We start from the raw sequence: 14,117 nt of genomic DNA, 5'->3' as shown, positions 1-14,117 counted from the left end.
GAGTCATATGAATATTTTGGTTTCCCAGTGCACGTAAAAGTTATGTTTACACTATACTGTAGTTTAATAAGTGTACAATAGCATTATGTCTAAAAAACAGTGTACATACCTTAATTTAAAAATACTTGATTGCTAAAAAATGCTAGCCATCCTCTGAGTCTTCAGCAAGTTGTAATCTTTTTGCTGGTGGAGGGTCTTGTAAAAAAACACAATATCTGCGAAGTGCGATAAAACCAGGTCTGCCTGTATTCTAAATAAAATGTATTAATCCAAAATGCAGGCTCCTCTGACAATCTCATCTTAGTCAGTTTGAGACGAAAGTCGTACTCAATTCATATAAATACTGAAATTTGTATAATTTCCTCTTACGGCATAGCATAGGAAGAAGGGTTTATTTTGAATTCAGAGGACTAAATACAAATCTACTGTATTGGTTAAACATTTTACTCGGTGTTCATGAAGAATGAACATTAATCAAAGCCTTATAAAATACACACTTTCATATATCTTATTTTCCTTCTTCAAAGACTGAGTCTTTGTGAACATGTTCTGTTTGCATTTGCTTATATCATTTCATGGAACGTTAAGAATGAAGCCTGAATAAGAATGTAAAGAATGCTGACATTGGTTGAAATGACAGAAATGTGGTATTAGGCTTCCTTATGCAATTAACCCTTTGTAAATTGGATAATTATATGAATGATCTAAGTCTTGTGTTTTTAGGTTCTCTGCAAGATTTTATTGATATTTTTTAATCATGTATGAAGTGAACAGGGGATACTTATATCTAAAGTATTTTCTTGAGGGTTAACCTAAGGCATTTGAAATTTAACTGTTGGGACATTTCATCTTATTCGCTATATGCTAAATGTTATTCTTATAAATATAGTTGAAACAGCCATGTAGCTCGAGTTGGAGTGGGTGTAGGTCTGTTCCTTTTTATTAAAAAAAATGTAGAATGGTTGTCATTTTTTATAATTTTAGATTCATGAAATATGAAATTCACAATTTCATACTGATTATAATAAATTATATATTTTTTGTCTCTAAGAATACCATTTTTCTTACTTTTAACATCAATCAGAACAGCTGTTTTTCTCCTCCTAATATTGATGGAAAGCGCGTCAATGACAAATGAATAATTTACTATTGAACCCAGTTGACTTGCCCTGTGTACCACATAACATTTCGGAAAAAGCAAATATTATATATCTTACTGTTTGTCATAACTCTATTCCATGATATCTCATATAGAGACATGTTCCCAGAAAACTTATACTGAGTATCAATTGAAGGAATCATTCTGAATATCTGTTATCCTCCTTAGTCCTTCATTCTATTTTAGTAGTTAAAAATGTTAGTCTTCCAAACAACTGTCTTTGCCTGGCGTTCGATCCTAGTGTCCTTTTGTCTACTGAGTCACATTTGTTAAAATCTCTTCTTAGACCTCTGCTCTTTCATATTAGACACCAGCTCTGCCTTGCCAACTGTAATGCTTTGTTCTTGCCTATGGGTAATTTTCATTAAACTTCAGTTTGTTCTATGGTAAATACCTATATGCAGTCCTTTTCTCTTTTGTGAAGATCTGTTTTTCTGGCAGTGCCACTTTCTCTTCAGATGATCCAGTACAGAAGAGAAAGGACCTTTCAGAAACGAAAGAAAACTAGAGCCCTTTTTACCTTCTTTCAAAAGTTTAAGATGGTAAAAACAGGATTGGTTTTATGAAGCGATTGAAGGAATAAAACGCCCCTAATGAATGGTAGCTTTATATTCTTAGGAAGGCAAAACATGAAATAATTTTTAATCAGTTTTAATAGCCACATAGTGATACTTCATGTCCAAAGAAAGGGGAGGGAGTGGAATGGAGCGTTTAAAATAGCACTGTGATGTGTTTAAAAGAAAATGAGAATGGACTGCTTCTGAGAATCCATTTTGTCTTGAAATTGAGAAAAGGAGTGCCTCTTTTATATCTCCTTGTCTTCCTCTGAAACACAGATACTGAAATTTTGATAATAATTTTGATCATTCTGGCCCAGCAAGCTAACTTTTAGAAATTCTATTTTGAGATTGAGGGGTATGTGTGAAGCGTAGGGTATTTGAGGAGTTAGAATAAGAAGGCCAATTTAAAAACTATAGACATGGCCAGTCCAGTAAGTTGGAAATGTTTTCTTAAGTCACTTAATAGAAAAATCCAAAGTGTATTAATTTTATGAAAGAAAGGGCATTAGTAAAAGCAATTCTCATACAGTTACTTTTAAATGATATAGAATTCATGTCCTAAGGTGTAAGGCAATACCTTCTCTGACATATGGGCCAAAGAGTTGTCCTCAGGCATTAAACACTCAAGTCATAAAAAATTTAGAACTTCAATAATTGTGAACATTTCTAGCTTTCTTCCAAGAATTACTTATCTCCCTTAAAATAAAATGGACCATGACAGTAGAAGATTCTTTTACTTGTAGAATTTTTTGTTCATGAAATATAGTATGTAAGAATAACAACATACATTTTAAAGAAAATAAAATGAATAACTATGCATCCATTACCCAACCTTCTCAGTACCTTTTTAAAAAATACACTTCAAAAATCTAATTGTCATTCATATAGGAGGCAAAGTACTTATTTCTGTGTTATGTAATGAGCTTCTGGAAACCAATAAGGAAAACAGTACTCTAGTAGAGAGCATATTAATAGTTTATATAAGAGGATATTCAGATGGCTCTAAAGTTATAGTAAGTTGATCAACTTTATGCAGAATAATAACAATGCAAATTGAAACTATACTCAATTTTCACCTACCAGATTGGAAGAATTCCAAAAATTTGATAAAATAACTGTTGGTGAGATTATTGGGAAATAGGCACAATCACACCTTGTTGGTGTAGATTCCCTGTAGCTCACCTTGTAAGTTTCCTGTGTGCCTTTTCATGATTACCTCTTCATCCCTTTTCCCAGAGGTTATCACTGTCCTGAATTTTGTGTTAGATATTCTTTACTTTTCTTTCAGTCATTCAACAGGTAGCGATGAGCACCTGTTATGTACCAGATACTGGGCTTATGTATGTATCTGTTATGAGTGTTTTAACTTCTATATAGATGGAATCCTACTGAATGTAATTTTCTGACTTGCTTTTTTCCAACTTTATGGTTTTACGATTCAGCCATGTTCATGCATGCATGTAATTGTAGTTTTGTTGCTGTGTTGTATTCTGATCTATGAATATACTGTAATTGATTCATTCTGCTATAGATATTTAGATTGTTTCTCCTTTTTTTGGCTACTATAATTAATGCAGCTATGAACATTTTTGTACATATCTCTTGATTAGAGTCCCTAGGAGTGGAATTGTTGGGTTGTAGAGGCCTGTATATCCTTAGTTTTATTAGGTAATGCCATAATGTTTTACAAAGTAGTTGTACTGAAATAGACTCCTCAAAATAATACAGTTTCCATTTTTGTTTTCTTCCCAACACTTAGTATTGTCATATTTTTAAAATTTTGCTCATTATTGAGTATGAATTAGCTTTTAGTTGTACTCTTAATCTGCATTTTCCTAATTGCTAGTGAGATTGAGCATCTTTTCATATATTTATTGGCTGTGTGTCTTCTGGGAAATTGCTATTGATGTCTTTTGCTCATTTTCACTCAGTTGTTTCTTATTGATTTGTAGGAATTCTTAACTTTTGTCTGTTTTTTATTGTAAAGACCTTATTTCACTCTGTGGCTTTTCTTTTTTGATATCTTTTAATGAATAGATTTGATATTTTTATTGTTTTCTTTTCTGATTAGTGCATGTTATGTCTAGTTTAAGAAACCATACCCTGCTCCGGTCAGAAATACGTTTTCCTATATTATCTCCTAAAAGTTGTAAAGTTTTCCTCTTCATAGTTCTTTCATTCATTTGGAATTGATTTTTTAATGTGGTATGAGGGGTCTAATTTTGGGAGGGATCTAATCTTGTTTTTCCCTGTGAATAACCAGTTGTCTCAACACCATTCATTGAATAGTTTTCTCTTTTCCCACTGATAAGCAAAGTCACCTCTCTCATATATCAGCTATGTCTCAGTCTGTTTTTGGGATCTCCATTCTGTATATCCAGTAGTCAGTTTGTCTAATCTTGTACTAGTTACTACATTATCATAATTTTGTTATTATGGCTTTATATTAAGACTTGATATCTGGTTTGGCAAGTCCCCTTAACGTTTTTCTTTCACAGTATCTTGGCAGTTTGGGTGTCTTGGATCTTCCTCATATTAAGAAACAGCTTGTTAAGTTTCATAAAAAGTGCTGTTGGGACTTGGGAATTGCATTGAATTTCTAGATTAATTTAGGAAGAATAGACATCTTAATTTATAGTGAGTCTTCCTGTCTATGAATTTGTATGCTTTCTCAATTTTACTTCTCTTTTTTTGTGCAGTAGATCAGCCCTGAGCTAACATCCATGCCAATCCTCCTCTTTTGTTGCTGAGGAAGACTGGCCCTGGGCTCACATCTGTGCCCATATTCCTCCACTTTGTATGGGACGCCGCCACAGCATGGCCTGACAAGTGGTGTCTTGGTATGCACCCGGGATCCGAACCCCGGGCCACCAGCAGCGGAGCGCGTGCACTTAACCGCTATGCCATGGGGCCGGCCCTATTTGGCTCTTATTTGTCTTTGCATAAAATTTTATAACTTTCTGCACACTGGTCAAGCACATCTTTTGTTGCATTTGTTTCTAGGTACCTTATATGTTTTTTGTTCCTATTGTAAACCTTGTCTTTTTTATTTTTAAAGTTGCTTTTTCTGCCTATTTGCTGGTGGGGTATAGAAATAAAATTTTTTTAAAAGTTGATCTTAGATCAGCCTTCTTGGCTAAATTCTCATTCTTTCAAAAAATTTGTCTGCAAATTCTTTTGGGTTTTGTATGCAGATAATTATAATGACAGTTTTGTTTCTTCCTTTCAAATTCCTGTATATTTAATTTCTTTTATTTTAATATACTGACTAGGATATTTAGTACAATGTTGAATAGAAGCATTAATACTGTGGGTATACTTCTATTTCCAATTTTAAAGGAAATACTTCTAATATTTTTTCCTTAAGAATGATACTTGCTCTGTATTTTTAGTGAAAAAATTTTCAGTTTTTAGAAGTTTCCTTCTATTCTTACTTTGCTAATCCTTATTCAAGTGCTGAATTTTATTAAGTGCTTTTCTGCATCATTGAGATGATTGTATTATTTTTCTCATTTCCTAGATTGAGGTGGTAAATTACATGTATACATTTTTCCCAATTTAAACCACACTTACATTCCTGAGATAAAGCCAACTTGGTGCTTTTGCATACTGCTGGATTTATTTTAATATTTATCAAGAACTGTGAAGGCTCAGAGATTTTACTCCACTTACAAGCTAATAAGTTAACCAACTATTGTTTCATGGATAGTGGCAGAAGACATGAGATTCCTGGGTCAGAGACAAAAAACATTATCACTCAAGCAGCAACATGGGCCCAGACAAACTCTATGTACACAGAGTTTGCATTGCAATTGAGTAATCCAGATCCAAGCGTCCAGCACTTTTCAAGCAAGCAGCAAATATTGTAGCAAACAGCAAAAAGTGAGTCTTGCTTCCCCAAGGGGACATGAGTTACTTGGAAGTATTGCCATGGTTGCCCTGACCTATTGCCTATATAACTAGCTATAGACACTCCTCAGTATCAGGAGACAGATAAGCCTCAGAATCTGTCACACCAAGAATGAGGAGGGAAGCACAGGGTCCCTGGTGGACTGCCTCGCCTAACAAAATTTTTTTTAGGAATTTTTCACATACATTCATGAGTAAGATAGACTTCTGTTTTTTTTGTTCTTACTCGGTTCTCTGAAAGAGTTGTGTAAGGTTGAACTAATCTGTTCCTTGAAATTTTGTTGGAACGATTCTATAAAACTATCATTGCCTGGTGTTTTTTTTTTTTTGTGGAAGATATTTAACTACCACCTCAATATATTTGTAGTTTTTAGAACTATTGAGATTTTCTAATTGTTAATGAGTCACTTTTGTTGGACCATATCTGAACTATTGGAATTTGTCAGCTTTTTAACTTTTCAAATTTATTTTCATAAGAAGTTCATAATATTCTCTTGATATATTTTCATCTATTTTTATGTTTTTTATTGAGGTAACATTGATTTATAACGTTATATAAATTTCAGGTATACATCATTATATTTCAAATTCTTTGTAGACTACATCATGTTCATCACCAAAAGTCTAGTTGCCATCTGTCACCATACACGTGTGCCCCTTTACTTACCCCTTTCACCCTCCCCCCTCCTCCCCCTCTGGTAACCACCAGTCTCTTCTCTGTATCTATGTGTTTATCTTTCATATATGAGTGAAATCATGGTAATTGTCTTTCTTCATCTGGCTTATTTTGCTTAGTCTCATGCTCTCAAGGTCCATCTGTGTTGTCGCAAATGGCACGATTTCATCTTTTTATGGCTGGATAGTATTCCAGTGTGTGTGTGTGCGCGCGCGCGTGCATGCATGTGTGTGTGTGTGTACACTACATCTTCTTTATCCATTCATCCATTGATGGGCACTTAGGTTGCTTCTAAGTCTTAGCTATTATGAATAATGCTGCAGTGAACATCGGGATGCATATATCTTTTCAAATTAGTGTTTTTCTGTTCTTTGGATAAATACCCAGCAGTGGAATAGCTGGATCATATGGTAGTTCTACTTTTAATTTTTTGAGCAATCTCCATACTATTTTCCATGGTCTTGTACCAGTTCAACATCACTAATTATTAGGGAAATGCAAATCAAAACTCTAATGATATATTACCTCATGCCTATCAGAATGGCTGTTGTTAAAAAGACAAGAAATAATGAGTGTTAGAGAGCATGTGCAGAAAAGGGAACCCTTGTACACTGCTGGTGGGAATGTAAATTGGTACAGCCACTATGGAAAACACTGAGTATTTTTAATACAGCTTATCATGTCTTCTTTGACTCTTCAGTTATTTAAAATTTCCATGCATGTGTGATTTTAAATTTAGCTTTCTTATTGTTAACTTTAAACTCGATTGCAGTTTAGGAAGTTAAGGTAGTCTGTATGAACCAGTTCTTTGACATTTGTTGATTCTTGCTTTATGGCCCCGTACATGATCAGTTTTTGTACATGTTTTACTGTATCTGAAAAGAATATTGTTTCTCTAATTGCTGGGCTCAAGTCTATATATTTGTCCATTAGATCAAGTTTGTTAGTTGTGTTGCTCAGATTTTCTGTATCTTTAGAATTTTTTGACTGTTTGCTTTTTTGATAATGATATTTATGCTAAAATTTCCATTAAAATGGTGTATTTACTCATTCCCCATGTAGCTCAGTCAGCTTTTGATTTATATGCTTTCAGGTTATTTTATGAGATATACGAACTATACCTATATATTGCTGTGTATTGTGTATATTGCTATACCTTTGTTGAACCTGATATTAGGTTGTGAGCCTCTTTCTCCCTTCTTAGGGTTTTTGTCTCATAGTCTTTGTAGTCTAATATTATAGCTATGTAAGTTTTCTTTTGGTTAATGTTTGTCTAATGTATCTTTTTTTGTCCGTTTACTTTAAACCTTTCTGTGTGCTTATGCTTAGGTGTGTATCTCTTACAAATAGTATATAGCTGGACTTATTATTTTTTTTTTTTTTTGTGAGGAAGATCAGCCCTGAGCTAACATCCATGCCAATCCTCCTCTTTTTGCTGAGGAAGACTGGCCCTAAGCTAACGTACATGCCCATCTTCCTCCACTTTATGTGGGACACTGCCACAGCATGACCTGACAAGCAGTGCATCGGTGCGCGCCTGGGATCTGAATGCGGGCTGCCAGCAGCGGATTGCGTGCACTTAACCACTACGCCATGGGGCCGGCCCCTAGCTGGACTTTGTTTTTAATCCAGTCAGACTTTATTTTGTTTTTAATGCATGAGTTTGCTTGCCTTACCTATTTTTTAATTTTTGATATTTTTGTGTTATTGCCATCCTATCTTTTCATTCCACTTTTTGTGTGATTTTTCTCTTCTTTTTTGCCTTTCTAAAAATGGGTTATTTTCCCCTTGTTTGTTTCTCTTGGTTTGGAATTTGTACATTCTTTTTCTGGACTCTTAGTGGTTACTCTTAAGATTGTACCTTGAATATACTTTTGAAAAAATTACATTTTTAGCAACTTTTTTACTAAGCTATAGTTTATATATAGTGAAATTCACCCCCTTGGTGAATGTTAATAGACATATGCAGTTGCATAACCACCACTACAATTGAGAAATAGAACTGTTCTATCACCACTCAAAATTCATTTGTGTCTGTTGAAGTCAACACCTTCTCCAACTCTTAGCCCTTGGCGGCTACTTTTCCAGAATGTCGTGTATGGAAACATACAGTATGTAGCCTTTTGAGTCTGGATTCTTTCGTTTAGCATAATGCATTTGAGGTTGATCCGTGTGGTTGTGTATATCAGTAATTTATTTCTGTTGCTGAGAATATACCACAGATTTTTGTTTGTTCACAAGTTGAAGGACATTTGGGTTGTTTCCAGTTATGGGTGATTAGAAATGTAGGCACTATAAACATTTGAATATAGGTTTCTGCATGAAGTAAGTTTCTATTTTCCTTGGGCAAATACCTAGTCGTGGGATTGCCAGGTTGTATGATAGGTGTACAGTAAACTTCATAAGGAACTGCCAGACTGTTTTCTGTAGTGGCTGTATCATTTTGCATTCCCACCAAAAATATGAGAGGGTTTTAGTTGCTATGCATCTTTGTCAGCACTTGGTGTTATCAATATTTTTTACTTTTGCCATTCTAATAGGATGTAGTAGTATCTTGTGGTTTTAATTATCATTTCTCTAATGAATAATGATACAGTGTATATTTTCATGTGTTTATTTGCCATCTTTTGTCTAGTTTTGTTATTGAGTTGCATCTTTCTAATTACTGAGATTTGAGAGTTTATTATATATTCTGGATTCAAGTCCTTTTTAGATAAGTATTTAGCACCTATTTTCTCCCACTCTGTGGCTTGTATTTCTATCTTGTACAGGGCCTTTCAAAGAGGAATTTTCCATTTTGATGAAGTCCAGTTTATCATTTGTTTTCTTCTATGGATTATGTCTTTGATGTAATAACACCTAAGAAATCTTTGCGTTCCCACGTACATGAAAATTTTCTTCTAGAAATTTTGAAGTTAAGTTTTACATTTAGATCTATGGTGTGTTTTGAGTTAATTTTTGTATATGGTGAAAGGTCTGTGCTTTTGCATATGTACATCCAGTCCAGCACTATTTGTTGCAAAGATTATACTTTCTACATGGATTGCAACTTTGTCAAAATTCAATTGACTGAAATATATGTGGGTCTACTGCTAGATATTCTATTCCGTCCCACTGATCAATACCGATACCAAAATGTTTGATTACTGTAGCTTTATGATAAGCCTTAAGATTATGTAGTATGAGTTCTCCAACTTTGTGGTTATTTTTCACAGTTGCTTTGACATCTCTAGATGCTTTGCATTTCCATATAAATTTTAGAACCAGCTTATGATTTCTGCGAAGTATACTGCTGGAATTTTTATTGGGATTGTGTTGAATATGTGCGTCAGTTTGGGGATATTCAGTATCTTAATCTTGTGACTTAATATTGCGTCTTCCAATCTATGCCTACAGTCTCTCTCCCCATTTATGCAGCTCTTCTTTACTTTTATTTCTTTAATGTTTTGTAGTTTTCAGCATGCAGATCTTGCATATATTTTGCTAGATTTATATTTATTTGATATTTTTGATGCTATTGTAAATGATGCTGCTTTTTAAATTTCCAATTATTCATTGATATTGTATAGATTTAAAATGCAATTGATTTTTAAATATTTTGGCATTATCTCTTGCCATATTTGTAAACTTATTACTTCTAGGAGATTTTTACAAACTTTTAATCTGTGAATAAAGACTGTTTCATTTCCTCCTTTCCAATATGTGTTCTTTTAATTTGTTGCCTTATCACACTGGCTAGGACAATAGAAGTGATGACAGTGTCCATCCTTGCCTTGTTCTTGATTTTAGGGGAAAAGCACTCAGTCTTTCACTATTAATTGTATCAGCTGCAAGTTTCTTGGTAGATGCCTTTTCAGGTTAAATAAATTTCCTTTTATTTCACATTTGCTGAGGATTTTTGTCATTGATGCAAGTTGAGTTTGGTCAAATACTTTCTCTGCAACTGTTCAGATGATAATATAACTTTTCTTCTTTTGTCTCTTTATATGCTGTATTACATTGATGGATTTTCAGATGTTGAACCAGCCTTTTATTCCCATTTTAAATACCACTTGGTCATTATATATTCTCTTTAATACATTGTTGGATTTGATTTGCTAGTATTTTGTTGAGGATTTATACATTTATGATCATAAGACATATTGTTCTGTAGTGTTTTTCTTACAGTGTCTTTGGTTTGATATCAGAATACTGCTGACCTCATAAAATGAATTGGAAAGTGTTACTAACGCTTTTTTTTTCCTGAAAGAGTTTGCATAACATTTGTATTATTGTTTTCCTAAATGATTGTTAGACTTTTCCAATAGTACCAATGGGCCTGGAATTTTCTTTGTTGAAAGGTTTTTAACTACTAATTCAGTTTCTTTCATTGGTACAGGACTTTTTTTCTTAGAATAGCTATTCTCTTTTGGTTACTGTTTGCATGGCATACCTTTTTCTCTTCTTTTACTTTCAACCTATTTGTGTCTTTGAATCTATAGTGTGTCTCTTGTGGACAGCATATAATTGTCATGTTTTATTCATTCTGCTAATTGTTGCTTTTTAACCAGAGTTTAATCCACTTAGATTTAATGTATTTGCTGATAAGGTAGGATTTATGTCTGCCGTTTTGCTATTTTTTTTGTATGTCTTATGTCCTTTTTGTTCCTCTGTTCCTCAATTAATGACTTTTTTGTGTGTTAAATGGATATTTTCCAGTGTACCAATTTAATTACCTTGTTTCTTTTGCTATATTATTTTGAATTATTTTTTTAGTTGGCTATCCTGGGGATTACAATTAGCATCTTAGTTTATAGAAGTGTAATTTGGATTAATATCAATTTCAATAATATAAGAAAACTTTGCACCTATAGCTCCAATTCACTTATCTTTTATGCTGTTATTGTTACGAATATCATCTTTATACATTGTGTCCCCATTAACACAGATTTATAATTATTGCTGTATGCAGTTGTCTCAGATAGGAGGAAAAAAGAGTTAAAAACAAAAATTACATTTATACTGTCTTTTATATGTACCTTATATAGTTATCTTTACTAGTACTCTTTAGTTTTTCATGTGGATTCAAGTCACTCTCCACTACTCTTTCATTTCAGCCTGAAGGAATCCCTTGAGTATTTCCTCCAGGGCTGGTCTCTTAGCAACAAACTCGCTCAGTTTTGTTTTATTTAGGAATGTCTTAATTTCTCCTTAATTTTGAAGAATAGTTCTGCTAGATATAGAATTCTTAGTTCACTTTCTCTTTCAGTACTTTGAATATGTCATTCTACAGCGTTTTGGCCTCCATGGTTTCTGATGAGAAATCAGCTGTTAATTTTATTGAGAATCAGTACGTGATGAGTCACTACTCTGCTGTTACTTTCAACATTTTCTCTTTGTCTTTCCACAGTTTTGTTATAATTTTTCTGGGTGCAGATCGCTTTCATTTTATCCTTCTTGGAGTTCACTGAGCTTCTTGTTTTTGTATATTAATGGTTTTCATCAAATTGGGGATGCTTTTGGCCATTATTTCTTCAAATATTTTTTTCCTGTTCTTTTCTCTTCTCCTCTGGGACTCCCATTATGCAAGTCTTCATGCACTTGATGTTGTCTGATAGATCTCTGAGCTTTGTTAATTTTTCTTCATTCTTTTTTCTTTATCTTCCTCAGGCTATATAACCTCAACTGATCTATCTTCAAATTTACAGTTCCTTTCTTCTACCTGTCTAATACTGCTCTTGAGCCCTTCTGGTGATTTTTTTCATTCTGCTTTTCAACTTTATAATTTCTATTTGGTTCCTTTTTATAATTTTGATTTCTTTTTCAAGATTTTCTTTTTGGTGAGACATCATTCTCATACTTTTAATTCTTTAGATGTGGTGTTCTCTATCTCTTTGAACATATTAAAATAGTGGATTTTTAAAGTCTTTTCTGGTCATTCCTCAGGTACAGTTTTTATTGTCCTTGGGTTTCTATTGATTGCTTTGTTTTCCCCGTGTAGGACATATACTGTCTTGTTTCTTTGCATGCTTCATAATTTTTTTGTTAAGAACTGGACATTTTAAATAATGGGGCAACTCTGAAATCAGAATCTCTACCCTTCCCAGGGTTGTTTGTTGTATTTGTTGTATTTATTGTTTGTTGCTTTAGTGACTTTTCAGAACTAATTCTGTAAAGTTCATATTCTTCATCATGTATGGCCATTGAAGTCTCTGTTCAGTTTAGTGGTCTGCTAATGCTTGAACAGAGATTTCCTTAAATGCCTGGAACCAATAAATCTCCCACTCTTGGCCAAGTGGCTCTGTGTGTGTTTTGGGGCACATCTTTATTACTCAGCCAGGAAGTTTATAATTCTGTCTTAGCCTTTGCTTCCTACTTGTGCAAAGCCTCAAGGTCAGACAGAGGTGAGAGTTTAGTCTGGTTTTAGGTCTTTCCTAAGTTTGTGCTTAGCCCTCCATGTACGTATAGCCTTCTAGATTCCTAGTAATACATCAGAGCTTTTCAAAGCCCCTATTGACATCTTATTCCCAAGCTTTTCCTTTTAACCTTTTGGGTTGGTCTACCGTTTGCTTCAACTGTTTCCGTGACCTCAGGCAGCCATGAAGTTAAAACATTTGCCGGTAATGATTTCCTCAGACTTGCCCCTAACCCACTCCCTTGTCCTCCAGGTAGAAGTCTTTTAGCGCTAGGCAAGAGTGAAGGAACCACCACAAAGGTCAGACAATGACCTGTCTTTGAGAATGAGGCTTTGAAAGATCTCTAGCTCAGTTTTGGTTGCTCCAGTGGTTGCCAAGCTGCCCTGGCAGTGAGGAACCAGGAAAAGCTAAAACTCCACAAATTGCTCTCCTTACACATATGCTGCCTTTTTACTTGAATAAACACTCCTGAGTTGCTGTAATCATTTGGTTAATTTTCAGAGGTCTGAAATAGTTCATTCTGACAATTTTTACTAGGTTTTTTTTTGTTGTTGTTGTTACTGTTTTTATGGAGGGGCAAATTTTTGGAGGTCCTTACTGTGCCATTTTTGCTGAGTTTTCTTTCTTTTGAGTGAGCTGTGGTAGTTTCCGTCTTTTAAGGAATTCTTCTAAGTTGTTGAATTTATGGACATAAAATTTTCTTTCTTTCTTTCTTTTTTTTTTTGAGAAAGATTGGCCCTGAGCTAACATCTGCCAATCCTCCTCTTTTTTTGCTGAGGAAGACTGGCCCTGGGCTAACATCCATGCCCATCTTCCTCCACTTTATATGGGATGCCGCCATAGCATGGCTTGACAAGTGGTGCATCAGTGCGCGCCTGGGAGCCGAACCGCTGAACCCTGGGCCGCCGCAGCGGAGCACGCACACTTAACCGCTTGCGCCACTGGGGCAGCCCCTGAAATTTTCTTAATATTCCCTATCCTTCTAATGTCTCAAGGGCTGTTCCCTTTTTCATTCTTGATATTTATAAGTTGTGTCTTTTTGTCCTTGTCAAAGATAGGTTTATCAATTTTATTTCCTCTTTTTTGAAGTACCATCTTTTAGGTTCAGTAGTAATCTGTTGTGTTTCTGTTTTAAATTTTATTAATTTCTGCTCTTATGCTTATTAATTCCTTCCTTCTGGTTTCTTTGGGGTTCATTTGCTCTTTTTTTTTAGATTCTTAAAAATGGAAGTTAGATCATAGATTTTAGATCTTTCTTTTCTAATATAAGCATTTAACACTGTAAATTTCCCTCTAAACACTGATTGGCTGCATCCTACAAATTTTGATGATGTGTTTTCATTTTAATTCAATTAAAACATTTTAAAATTCCCTGTGACTTCGTCTGTGACTCATGGATTATTTAGAAGTGTGACATT

At 34.2% G+C, this 14,117-nt stretch overlaps 1 protein-coding gene across 4 annotated transcripts in view; it reads left to right on the top strand.

Annotated features, from left to right (window-relative positions):
• Positions 1–14,117, top strand: part of CNOT6L (CCR4-NOT transcription complex subunit 6 like) — a 100,478-nt gene that overhangs the window by 47,144 nt on the left and 39,217 nt on the right. The window lies entirely within an intron of this gene.

This window comes from Diceros bicornis, chromosome 8 (genome assembly GCF_020826845.1).
Source record: "Diceros bicornis minor isolate mBicDic1 chromosome 8, mDicBic1.mat.cur, whole genome shotgun sequence".
NCBI lineage: Eukaryota > Metazoa > Chordata > Mammalia > Perissodactyla > Rhinocerotidae > Diceros > Diceros bicornis.
The sequence above is the reverse complement of the archived record's forward strand: the minus strand, read 5'-3'. Positions and strand labels throughout refer to the sequence as shown.